The sequence below is a fragment of the Ranitomeya imitator genome, chromosome 5 (genome assembly GCF_032444005.1).
Source record: "Ranitomeya imitator isolate aRanImi1 chromosome 5, aRanImi1.pri, whole genome shotgun sequence".
In the NCBI taxonomy this organism is placed as follows: domain Eukaryota; kingdom Metazoa; phylum Chordata; class Amphibia; order Anura; family Dendrobatidae; genus Ranitomeya; species Ranitomeya imitator.
The window spans coordinates 4,033,364-4,047,579 of record NC_091286.1 but is presented as its reverse complement, the minus strand read 5'-3'; positions in this window follow the sequence as shown (position 1 = coordinate 4,047,579).

Here is a 14,216-nt window from a genome sequence, read left to right as displayed (position 1 = left end):
GATCTGCACTGTGATGTACAGTACAATGTTAGCTAATGGGGGAAAAAAAATGCAGATGGTGCCGAAAAATCAGTGTGGAATTGCTGTGGATTTCAAAGAAGTGCGTGTCACTTCTTTTGTGCGGATCTGCAGCGTTTCCGCACCCCTCCATGTTAAAATTCCACAGTGGCAAAAACCGCAGAAAATCCGCAGCAATTCTCCATAAAAACGGCGGCTGCAGATTCTGCAAATAGCTGCAGATTTTGTGCAGAAAATTCTGCACCTCTTTTCTTACGTGTGCACATAGCCTAAAAGGCCCCCAAAGCGATTATTCAAGCTAACGCCACTTCACATTGGCAGATGTGTTTCCATCATACAGGGGCAGCCGGCTGGTGATTTCCCTGGCTACCACTAGAAGACCACGTGCACAACTTCAGTATTTGTAAACCAGGAGTGTGCGAGAAATGTGGAAGTGGTGACCTGTTCCTATTATACACTGGTCAAAAGATAAAGGGAACACTAAAATCCCACATCCTAGATATCACTGAATGAAATATTCCAGTTGCAAATTTTTATTCATTGCATAGTGGAATGTGTTCAGAACAAGAGAACCTAATCATTTGTAATGATACTCAAAATCAAAGTGGAAAATCAAATTACAAGCTTATCCAACTTCAGTGGAAATGGCTCTTGAGGAGGAAAAGATCCTCAGTATTGTGTGTGTGTGGCCTCCACATGCCTGTATGACCTCCCTACTGTACAATTTCAGGGCATGCTCCTGTTGAGGCGGTGGATGGACTCCTGAGGGATTTCCTCCCAGACCTGCACTAAAGCATCCACCAACTCCTGGCCAGTCTGTGGTGCAACGTTGGTGGATGGAGCGAGACATGATGTCCCAGATGTGCTCAATCTGATTCAGGTCTGGGGAACGGGCGGCCAGTCCATAGCTTCAATGCCTTTATCTTGCAGGAACTGCTGACACACTCCAGCCACATGAGGTCTGGCATTGTCCTGCATTAGGAGGAACCCAGGGCCAACCGCATCAGCATATGGTCTCAAGGGGTCTGAGGATCTCATCTCGGTACCTAATGGCAGTCAGGCTACCTCTGGCGAGCACATCGAGGGCTGTGCGGCTCTCCAAAGAAATGCCACCCCACACCATTACTGACCCACTGCCAAACCCGTCATGCTGAAGGATGTTGCAGGCAGCAGATCGCTCTCCACGGCATCTGCAGACTCTGCCACATCGTCACATGTGCTGTGTGAACCTGCTTTCATCTGTGAAGAGCACAGGGCGCCAGTGGTGAATTTGCCAATCCTGGTGTTCTGTGGCAAATGCCAAGCGTCCTGCACGGTGTTAGTCTGAGCACAACCCCCATCTGTGGACGTCGGGCACTCAGACCATCCTCATGGAGTCGGTTTCTAACAGTTTGTGCAGACACATGCACATTTGTGGCCTGCTGGAGGTCATTTTGCAGGGCTCTGCAGTGCTTCTCCTTGGACTCTGGCAGTGCTCCTCCTTTTCCTCCTTGCATAAAGGCTGAGGTAGTGGCTCTGCTGCTGGGTTGTTGCCCTCCTATGGCCCCCTCCACGTCTCCTGGTGTACTGGCCTGTCTCCTGGTAGCACCTCCAGCCTCTGGACACTACGCTGACAGACACAGCAAACCTTGCCACAGCTCGCATTGATGTGCCATCCTGGATGAGCTGCACTACCTGAGCCGCTTGTGTAGAGTCCGTCTCATGCTACCACGAGTGTGAAAGGACAACCAACATTCAAGTGACCAAAACATCAGCCAGAAAGCATTGGTACTGCAGAACCGCTCCTTTATGACGAAGAGGGGAGCCACCCCTCGAAACGCATTGGCAGCTTGTCTCTCTCGCGCACCCGTCCCCGCTTTTTGTGACGTCACACTAGCTTCACCCCCAATTCGGCACTGTGTCCTCAGAGTTGCTTCCGGCCGGGGCACACGAGGCACTGGTACCTTCCCGCACTCACTGGGACGTTAACGTCCAGGAACCTCGGTCTCTGGCACTGACCGCACCACAATCTTCTGAGCAAATTGAGTGACACAATCGACACCGCAACCAGTGGATTACCTTGCCTCCTCCACCGCAGGTGCCCTTCCAAGCAGGATGTGGTGTTAGTAGAATTCCAGCGATACCGCTGTAATCATTGTGATAATTAGTAAGGCTACGTTCACATTTGCGTTGTGCGCCGCTGCGTCGGCGACACAACGCAAATAAAAATGCACCAAAACGCACGCAAAAACGCTGCGTTTTGCGACGCATGCGTCGTTTTTTGCCGAAATTTGGACGCAAGAAAAATGCAACTTGTTGCGTTTTCTGTGCCCGACGCTTGCGGCAAAAAAAACGCATGTGTCGCACAACGCAGCACAGAAAAACGCATGCTTCCCCCATGTTAAATATAGGGGCGCATGACGCATGCGTCGCCGCTGCGTCGCCCGACGCAAACACGCAAAACGCTAATGTGAACGTAGCCTAACCCAATGATTTAGGGTACCCCTTGCATTGTTGCTCTATCCTTTGCTTTATTTACCAGCATCAGTTTACCACACAGTGGAGAGAAACACATTAAACCCCACATAGGAACACTTCAGGTGAAGCCTATATAGTTCCATGAAAGGAGTAATTGCATTCAATTAACACTCTTGACAATCCATTTGTACGGTCTAAATAATATACCGATTTTGATTTTTGTACAGTTTACCTTCCAGTTTCGGTTTAACACACTGTGGAAAGAGAAACACTTAACCCCATATAGGAACACTTCAGGTGCAACCTATACAGCCTCATAAAAGGAGTAAGTGCATTTAACCAATACCCCTGATAATCCATTTGCACGGTCTAAATAATATACCATTCTCAGTCGCCCATGACAGCACTACCAGAGAGAGGGAATCCGCCCTTCAGGACAGGAAACCTACAGGATAAAAAGGGCGGTACCTCTCTCCTGCGTCAGTTTTGTTTCCTGTCCTGACAGGGAACCCTCTAGGATGGTACCTGAGATCCGGAGCCGACCAGTCGACCTATGACGGCGGGGAGGCCCCTGTCACGGCTGGCGCGGTATCCGACGCTGCCGCTGCTGGGTCCGATGGGGCTGCAGAGTGCGCGGAGGGAAGCGCGGCCGCCTCCCCAGATTGGGGTAGGGGCTTCGGGGACCCGGTGTGCCTCGGCGGTGAGCAGGCACTTCCTGATTCGGAGCGGTGGCGTGGTGTGTGTAAGGACACCAAGATGGCCGCTGCACCGGATATAGAAGGTACTACTTCCGGGTCCCGGGCAGAGCGCGCATGCTCAGTGATCCAAGGGGGATCAGCGCTTTCCGGGAACGCAGCCCTGGAGGAGGGGGTGAATCGTCGCCAAAACATGATATTTAAACACCGCTGTGGAACCGCTCCTTGCTGCATGCAGTCCTAATGATGGAGGACAGCGACCAGCAGCTCCAGCAGGCGCAGCCCTTGCAGCAGCAGCAGCCACCGCAGCAGCAGCAGCAGCAACGCCAGCGTCAGCGGCACCACCAGCGCAAGCCAGATGACCAAAAGAAAAGGTCCTCTGCAGGCACCCGCAGTACCCGCTCCAGCAGCCATTCCACGCCGCGGAGTAAAGCCAATATGCCTAACCAGTCGACACCGCAGACTACGGATCTGATACAGGATCCTATACCTCCTCCAGAACCGGTACCTGTGGCTGCGCAAGATGGGTGAGTGATCTTCGTGAAAGTTCACCAAATAATTGGAGTCCCCCTTTTCCGTTTGTTTTTAGGCAAGGAAAAAAACGGAGAAAACTAAGAATAGAGTCTGCCCCTTATGCAGTGAACCCCTGTTGCAAAACTGGGATAAGAAATTATGTGGCTCCTGTATAGGACAAGTCCTGTGTGAAGAAACCCCTAGTTTCGCCTCTGAATTGCGATCTGTAATAAGATCAGAGGTGGAAACAGCATTTAAATCTCTTAAAGGGGAAGGGGTCGAGGAAAAAACACCTGTGCCCTATTCTCACTCTGATTCTTCTAGTCCTGAGGGGGACGCTTCAGACATACAGGGTTCCTCCTCCTCCTCGGATTCTGAGAGCGGAGGCCGCCACTGCTTCCCATTAGACGAAGTAGATGCCCTTGTAAAGGCCGTAAGATCAACCATGGGGGTTGTAGATCCTCGTCCTGACAAAACAGTACAGGACATTATGTTTGGGGGCCTAGGACAGAAAAGGCGCAGAGTCTTCCCACTTAACGAGAATATTCAAGCATTGATTAAGAAAGAGTGGGAGAAACCAGAAAGGAAAAATTCATCTGTCCCCTCCCTTAAAAGAAAATATCCCTTCGAGGAAGAGGCTTCTACGTCATGGGACAAGGCACCAAAACTCGACGTAGCAGTAGCCAAAGCATCAAAAAAATTCGCATTGCCCTTTGAGGACATGGGAACTCTGAAGGATCCCCTCGATAAAAGAGCTGATACTTTCCTTAAAGGGGCCTGGGAATCGGCAGGGGGGTGTCTAAGACCTGCAATAGCAGCCGCATGTACTTCCAGATCTTTAATGATCTGGATAGATAACTTGGAAAAGCAACTAAAAGATGGAGTATCTAGACATAAAATGATTGAATCAATTCCCATGATTAGAGGGGCGGCAGCCTTTTTGGCAGATTCATCAGCCGATTCAATCAAGCTTACTTCAAAATCGGCAGCCCTGTCCAATGCAGCTCGTAGGACGCTGTGGTTAAAAAGCTGGCCGGGCGACCTACAGACCAAACAAAAACTCTGTTCAATTCCATGTGAAGGGAAATTCTTATTTGGGGAAACCCTAGATGACATTTTACAAAAAGCAGGGGATAAGAAAAAGGGGTTCCCTATCTTAGCCGCACCATTTGTTAGACGGCCCTTTCGGAGTAGGAAGTTTTTTCGCAGACGTCCCCCAAGGGAACAGAACAGATGGGATGATGGGAGAAGGAAGGATAGGGGCTTCCTCTTCGGTAATTCTCCAAGAGATAAAAAACCCCCTAAGTGACACCTTCCCCAGGTTGGGAGGGAGATTGTCTCAATACCTTCCGGCCTGGGAAAAAATTTCAACCAATTCTTGGATTTTAGATCTGATAAAGATGGGACTTCAAATAAACTTTACCTCCCTTCCTCCCCAAAACTATGTGGTCACCCCACTAAAACCCTCACCTCAGCAGCAACAGGCCTTGGAACAAGAAATTTCAAAGCTCATAATGAAAGATGTGATCCAAGAAGTTCCCCTACTGGAAAGAGGCAAAGGGTTCTTTTCCCCACTATTTCTAGTCCCAAAACCGGATGGTTCTTTCCGCACAATAATCAATTTACGGAAACTAAACAGTTATGTAAAAAATCAATCCTTCAAAATGGAATCAATAAAATCAACAATAAAAAACCTGTTTCCGAGTTGCTTCATGATAGTGTTAGATCTCAGCGACGCGTACTATCATGTCCCCATCCACAAAAATGCCCAGAAATACCTCAGACTAGCAGTAGTCATGGGAGGAGAAATAAAACAATACCAGTACAAGGCCCTTCCATTTGGCATCTCGGTAGCGCCTCGAATATTTACCAAATTGGTAGCGGAAATGATGGCCCACATGAGAGAAAAAGACATTATAATAATACCGTATCTGGACGACTTCCTGATTGTCAGCAACTCAGCCCAACATTGTCGCTAACAATGTGACAGAGTGATAAAAATCCTAACAGAGTTAGGTTGGCTCCTAAATCTCCAAAAGTCAAAACTAGAACCGACCAGGGTTCAAGAGTTTTTGGGCCTCACTTTGGACTCGATAACACAGGAATGTCGTCTTCCAGACCAGAAAAAGCAGAAAATATTAAATCTTGTGTCCAGAGCTCGTTCAAACCCTCATATGACCCTGAGAGGGGCGATGTCACTGCTGGGGTCCCTTTCTGCTTGTCTCCCGGCAATACAGTGGGCACAAATTCACACGAGGGATCTCCAGTGGGATATTCTGAGGAATCAGGTTACACTGGGGGGACACCTAGAAGGAAAAATGTCTCTAAATTCAAACACTATTCGTTCCCTAGCCTGGTGGTTAGATCCCAAAAACCTATCAAAGGGGGTTCCATGGGTGATAGACACATCTCGGATAGTTACCACGGATGCCAGTCCCACGGGGTGGGGAGCTCACCTGGACGACAGTATCACTCAGGGGGTCTGGACAGATCAAGAATACGAGGTATCTTCAAATCAAAAAGAACTTTGGGCAGTGAGTCACGCTCATATTTTCTTCCCAGCCTACAGGGGCATCATGTCCGGGTTTTTTCGGACAATCAGGTAGTGGTAGCCTACCTGAACCATCAGGGGGGAACCAGATCCCAAGCCCTAATGAAGGCTACCTTCCAGATCTTCATCTTAGCAGAAGACAACTTCCTATCCCTTTCTGCGCTGCATATAAAGGGGGTAGAGAACCAAAAAGCAGACTTCTTAAGCCGTACCCGGTTAAAACAGGGGGAATGGGCACTAAACCAAAGCATCTTCGATCGCATTACCAAAATCTGGGGGGTTCCTGTAATAGATCTCTTTGCCAGTGCAGAAAACAGGAAAGTAAGGGATTTTTGTTCTCTGAACCCCAAAGGGGGCCCTCGGGCTCTGGATGCATTTACGATTCCTTGGACTCAGGGTCTAACATACGCATTTCCTCCTCACATTCTTATTCCGGCTGTTCTGCGGAAAATCAGGCAGGACAGGGCGAGAATCATCCTAATAGCCCCCTTCTGGCCCAAAAGGGCCTGGTTTTCATGGCTGAGAATTCTATCGGTCTCCGATCCCTGGGTTCTCCCGGATCGTCCGGATCTCTTATACCAGGGACCGGTGTTCCACCCTCAGTCAGCAAACCTCCACTTGACAGCGTGGAACTTGAAAGGTCACTACTAAGGGCAAGGGGCTTTTCAGATAATTTAGTGTCTACACTGTTAAAAAGTAGAAAATTAGTAACAACTAAGATCTACGGTAAGATCTGGAAAAAGTTTTTATCCACCTCTGGGGTGAAATTACAAGACGGGGTCCAAGTGGTCAAAATATTAGAATTTCTGCAAAAAGGCTTAGAGATGGGCCTCTCGGTGAGCACCTTAAAAGTGCAAATAGCGGCCTTAGGTGCATTATATAGTGAGAGTATTGCCTCTAACCCATGGGTAACAAGGTTTATTAAAGCTGCGATACGATCTAAACCTTTAAAAATCAGAAGCCTTCCATCCTGGGACTTAAATTTAGTCCTATCAGCTCTGACAGAACCCCCATTCGAACCCATAGATTCATTACCACTTAAAATCTTATCTTTCAAAACGGCCCTTCTCACAGCTTTGACATCTGCCCGTAGAATTAGTGACCTCCAGGCTCTATCTGCGAACCCTCCATTCACACAAATCATGGATGATAGGGTAATACTAAAAACAGATCCCGCTTATCTACCCAAAGTTGCTTCCAATTTCCACAGGTCCCAAGAAATAATCCTTCCCTCCTTTTGTCCAAACCCTAAAAATAAAAAAGAGGAAAAGTTCCACACTTTAGATGTGAGAAGATGTTTAATACACTACTTAGAATCCTCCCGACAGTATAGGAAGGAAGGGTCTCTCTTTATCTGTTTTCAGGGACCTAGGAAAGGATTCAAAGCCTCCAAAAGCACTATAGCTCGCTGGGTAACTGATGCGATAGCCTTGGCATACTCGTCCACGGGAAACGCAGTTCCTGAAGGGCTCAAGGCGCATTCTACAAGAGCCATGGCGACCTCCTGGGCCGAAAGGTCGGAGGTACCAATAGACAAAATCTGCAAGGCGGCCACCTGGTCATCACCTTCAACCTTCTTTAGGCACTACCGCTTAGACCTGGCCTCTTCATCTGACTTAGCCTTCGGAAGAAGGGTCTTGCAGGCTGTGGTCCCTCCCTAAAGCAATGATCTCTGTAATTCTCTCTGGTAGTGCTGTCATGGGCGACTGAGAATACGGTAGTTACTTACCGATAACGGTATTTCTCAGAGCCCATGACAGCACCTGCTTATTCCCACCCTATCACGTGTGCGGTGAGCACCTTATTATATGAAATGTGTGGTTTTAATTTAGACACGGTGTAATCTTGATAAGTATTTTGCTAAAATTGTATATTTTCCTGTTGTCACTAACCTGGAGGACCTCTGATGCTATGTAAACCAAACTGACGCAGGAGAGAGGTACCGCCCTTTTTATCCTGTAGGTTTCCTGTCCTGAAGGGCGGATTCCCTCTCTCTGGTAGTGCTGTCATGGGCTCTGAGAAATACCGTTATCGGTAAGTAACTACCGTATTCCTCTATACATTTTTACCTTTCAGCAAACTGCTGTAACCCTTTATTCATAAGGGTCTCCACACAACACAAAAACAGCCATATTATAAGTAAGTATATTGTTATTCCAGCCTCACTTAGCGCGGTGGTTTATAGTATAGTCAGTTATCACCTCCTGAATGATTCTCTGGTATTCCCATAGTGGTGCTTCCTGGAGGTACGTCCTAGAAAGGGGGATTCTACCGGTAATTGGGTTTCCAGGAGTCCATCATGAAAGGATACCTTACATTCCCTCGCTTGGAGTTTCTTTCTGCTATGTCAGGTAAACGTATGTAAAAGAGATTTCAATAAAATAAGAGTTGCATCCATCCTGATGTGATACTTAAAATCACTGGTGGTTGGTGGACAGAGGGTCTTTTTAACATGTGTGTTCCTGTCCCCATCAAGCATAAGAAGGATTATGTCCTTATGGATTGCTGGAAACACAATTACCGGTAGGACTATTTCCCCATTTTTGTTTTCACATTTAAATGTTATACACCTTTATGAATCATCTGTAGGGAAAAAATGCCCAGTACACCCCTAGATTAATTCCTTGAGGGTTCTAGTTTCCAAAATGGGGTCACTTATGTGGGCTTTCTGATGTTTTGGCACCTCAGGGGCTCTGCAAATGTGACATGGCATTCGCAATCTATTCCAGACAAATTTACACTCCAAAAATCAATTCGTGCTTTTGCCTTTGAGCCCTGCCATGGGCGCAAACAGCAGCTTTTGACCACATATTGGTTATCTTCATATTAGGAAGAAATTTTGCATTAAATTAGGCCTCCATTTTTTCATATCCAATGTGAAAATTGCGAATTTGGGGCTGAGATACTATTTTAGGAGAAAAAAATGTAATTTTCTATTCGCCACGACAGCACCCACTAGAGAGAGGGGATCCGCCCCTAGGAACAGGAAACCTACAGAGAGATAAAAGGGGCGGCCCCCCCTCGCTCCTCAGTTGGTTTCCTGTTCCCAAGGAGGGAACCCTCAGAGAGAATCTCTGCAGCTAAGAAGAGGAAAAGCTCGCCTGGAACACAGCCTGTACGTCTCTGTTGAGCGACAGGGGCCCCAGAGCGAGCATCAGAGACGGGGGTTCCTGTTGGTTCCCCCCTCATCTGGATACATCAGCATGCCGGGATTACAACAGTCTCCCTGTTGGGAGACCGTTGGTTTTTGCTCCACCGCCTAAAGAATCCCCGTCAGCACACCAAGTAAGTGTCGCTATAGAAAGCGCTTACCCTCCGGCCACAGTGGGACATGAACGGCCGCGGTAGCAGGAGCTTCTCTTCCTCTGCAGCATAGAAGGAAGACGCGCGAGCGCACATGCAGGCGCTGTATGGTCGGCGTACCCGGATGTGAAGAGCAACTTCCGGGTATGCGGGGTCAGCTGAGCATGCTGGCGTGGACGCTTGGCGCTCAACAGCGGTGGAGAGGACCAATAAAGTTGGTCAGGTAAAAAAAAAAAAAAAAAAAAGGGGGGAGGAAACATGGGGGCGTGTATCCCTTGTAAGAACGGCTCTATATAAGGCTGGAGACACATGGCACTGTGCGCACCATGTCGTCTCAGGAAGATATTGAGCGCCCACTGGAGGTTGTAATCCTGCCTAGTGGTGATGCTAATAAGAAAATCAGCGGACACTCAAAAATGAGTGATTCCACGGATAAATCAGGGAAAAAATCGTCCCGTTCCAAACCCCAGGCCGACCAGACAACTCTGCAGCCGGTATATGTTTTGTTTTCCGGATAAGTGTATATATAGCTTCATATCTCTTACAGTAGTCTCCTCTGCTTGTGTCTTTTTTATAGGCTAAGCGGACGTCAAAATCTAAACATAAGCAGTGTAAGATATGTAATGAGCCCCTACCTGACTCATATATTAAGGAGCTATGTCAACATTGCATTGATAACACTTTACAGCAGGAGAGTTCGGTCAGGATGAATGACATACGTCTCATGATCCGGGAAGAGCTTCAGTCCTTGAGGGGTAGTCCGGCGGTTAATATGGAAAGGAGAAGTAGAAGGACTCTTTCACCTATAGCCGACACATCAGCAGAAAGTGGAGAGGTGGACTCAGACATCTCTCAGAGATTGGATTCCTCGGAGGAGGAAGATTATGTCTGTTTTCCTACAGACAATGTAAATAATTTGGTTAAAGCTGTAAGAGGAACAATGGGGGTGTCAGAGTCTAAAGATCCCCAGACACCACAGGACATCATGTTCGCAGGTTTATCGCAGCGAAAGGGCCAAGTATTCCCTGTGAATCAGGCCATTAAAGACCTTGTTAAAAAAGAATGGGCTAAAGGACAGAAGGGCTTTGTACCGGTATCATGTAAGAGGCGGTACCCCTTTGATGATGAGGACTTGGCAGTTTGGTCTAAAATTCCTAAAGTGGATGCGGCTGTAGCATCAACTTCTCGCCGATCCTCCTTACCCGTAGAGGATGCGGGCTCCTTGCCTGACCCCATGGATAGAAAATCAGACGCTCTGCTTAAGAGGTCATGGGAAGCTTGTGTCACGGCATTTAAACCGGCGATCTCAGCCACGTCCACTAGTAGATCTATGCTGGTCTGGCTGGAGCAGTTGGACCAAAATATTAAGAGTGGTGTATCTAGGGAGAAACTACGTGCCTCTATTCCTTTGATTAAGGGGGCGGCAGCCTTCATTTCTGATGCCTCTATAGACTCTCTCCGCCTAGCAGCCAGAACAGCCAGCCTCACTAATACGGCACGGCGCGCTTTATGGTTAAAGAATTGGAAAGGGGATGCCCAGTCCAGGGCTAAATTGTGTACTATACCCTGCCAGGGTGAGTACCTCTTTGGAACGGTCTTAGACGAAATTCTCACTAAGGCAGGTGAAAGGAAGAAGGGGTTCCCTAATCCCTTTATTCCTTCTTACAGAAGGGCGTTCAAGAAGCCACCATTCGGAAGGAAGGGAGGCTTCAGGGACCGATGGAATAACAAGGATTTCAAACAAAGAGGAAATTTGTTCAATAAGCGCCCCTTCAAGCCAGCAGATAAATTCCGCTGATTATATTTCACCGGTGGGAGGAAGACTAAAACAATTTAGTAAGCAGTGGAAAGACATAACGGTTAATCCATGGGCCATTGATTTAATATCTTCAGGCCTCACATTAGACTTTATTAGAAGGCCTCCGGACTCCTTCCTCCTTACCACCTTAAGATCCAGGCCTCAACAAGAGGCACTTGAAACCGAAGTTAAATCCCTCTTACTCAAACAAGTGCTGGTAGAGGTTCCATCTTCCCAGATAGGGAGGGGATTTTACTCTCCCTTATTTCTGATTAGTAAGCCGGATGGCTCTTTCAGAACTATAATTAACTTGAGAAAACTGAACTCCTTTATAAGACCTAAAACATTTAAAATGGAATCCATACGTTCGGCCATAAAAAATCTATTTCCGAACTGTTACATGGTAGTATTGGATCTAAAAGATGCTTATTACCATATTCCTATACACCATTTACATCAGCAATTTCTTCGAGTAGCAGTTTGTATAGAAGGGCAAATTCGTCATCTACAATACCGGGCAATGCCCTTCGGTTTATCTATGGCCCCAAGGGTTTTTACAAAATTGCTACTGGAAGTAATGTCCTTTTTACGGATAAAAGATACCTTGGTCATTCCGTATTTGGATGACCTATTGATTGTAGGTAAGAACTCCCTACAGTGTGAGCAGAGGTTACAGGAGGTAGTGTCATCGTTACAAAACCTGGGCTGGCTGGTTAATTGGGAAAAATCTAGACTCCAGCCAGTAACGTGTCAGAAATTCCTTGGGCTCCTTCTAGATTCAGTTGACCAGATTTGCAAGCTTCCTGAGGATAAGAAAACTTCCATATTCGATAAAGTGTCCTTAGCGATCAGAAAGCGTAGTATGTCATTAAGAAATGTCATGTCACTATTAGGTTCTCTAACATCGTGCATTCCTGCGGTCCAGTGGGCGCAGTTCCATACTAGGCATCTACAAAAATTTGTATTGGATGAGGACATTAAAAATAGAGGATGTCTGGATAAAACAGTTTTCCTAACGTCAAAAGCAGTACACTCCCTTATGTGGTGGTTGAATCGGAAAAATCTTTCGAGAGGGGTTCTATGGGTAATCACCCCTTCTAGTATAGTGACCACAGACGCTAGTCCTGAAGGCTGGGGGGCACATTTTCAGGATCAATGGGTCCAGGGTATTTGGTCCAGTTCAGAACTTAATAATTCCTCAAATGTCAAAGAGTTGAGGGCTATATACTACTCCCTACTTCACTTTCTTCCTCAGCTCAGCGGCTCACACACAAGAGTATTCTCCGACAACACCACTGCGGTGGCGTATCTGAACCATCAAGGAGGTACAAGGTCGGACAAACTCAGAAAAGTGGCTTCAGACATCATGGAGTTGGCCGAAGGTCATCTGCTATCCTTGTCAGCAGTGCACATCAGGGGCATAGACAATTTTCATGCCGATTTCCTCAGCCGTCACACTCTTCATCAGGGAGAATGGATGCTGAACAGGAAAATTTTCAGATTAATAACAGCTCGATGGGGTGTTCCTCAAATAGACTTGTTCGCCACAAGAGCCAACCGTCAGGTCAGGAGGTTTGCCTCTCTATGCAGGGAGGACAAGCCGGACATACTCGATGCCCTCCAAGTACCATGGACATTCGACCTGGCCTATGCTTTCCCCCCATGGAATCTATTACCTATAGTAATAAGAAAAATAAGGGAGGAAGGCGCAAGAGTTCTGTTAATAGCCCCATTCTGGCCCAAAAGGCCATGGTTCTCATGGCTGAGGGCGATGTCAGTGTCAGACCCGTGGATTCTACCTCAGTCCAAGGACTTGCTCTCTCAGGGACCATTCCTCCATCCTCAGGCAAAGGGCATGAACCTGACTGCCTGGAGTTTGAGAGGCAGTTACTAAGTATAAGGGGGTTTTCTAGTGGGTTAATTAACACTCTTATGAAGAGTAGAAAACCTTCAACTACTAGAATTTATGTTAGAATTTGGAGAAAATTTCTTCAATTCCATACTGCACAACTTTCATCTGAAGTTCCTATATTTCCAGTGTTGGAATTTCTACAAAGGGGTTTGGAATTAGGACTCTCCGTAAGCACTCTGAAGGTCCAGGTTTCAGCTTTAGGAGCTCTTTTTAATTATGATGTTGCGGGTAATAGGTGGATATCCCGATTCATATCTGCCTGTGAGCGTTCAAGACCAATTAGCATACCGCAGGTACCTCAGTGGGATTTATCCATAGTCCTGGAAGCATTGACACAGCCACCGTTTGAGCCTCTCCATACAGCCTCACTAAAAAATATTTCTTTGAAAACGGTATTGTTAGTGGCATTAGTTTCTGCTAGAAGAGTGAGTGATCTCCAGGCATTATCTATAGATCCTCCCTTTTTATCTGTAACATCAGATAGGATAATTTTGAAAACAGACCCTTGTTATCTTCCTAAAGTAGCCACTACTTTTCATAGAACCCAGGAGATCTTGTTATCTACCTTTTATGAGAACCACTCAACTCCAGAAGAAGAAAGACTTCATACCCTAGATGTTAAAAGGACTGTCCTGACCTATTTAGAGAGAACTAGGGACTGGAGGAAGAGTAGGGCTCTCTTTGTGTCTTTCCAGGGTAAAACCAAAGGTACCAGAGTGACAAAGAACACATTATCTCGCTGGATCAGAGAGGCCATAATCCTGGCGTATAAAGCTGGAGGGAAAGATCCTCCAATGCATGTGGGAGCGCACTCTACAAGAGCCTTGTCGACTTCCTGGGCAGAAAGGGCGAATGTGCCAATAGACCTTATATGTAAGGCTGCAACTTGGTCTTCACCTAATACCTTCTATAAACATTATAGATTAGATCTATCCTCTGCTTCTGATCTGACTTTTGGGGTATCGGTCC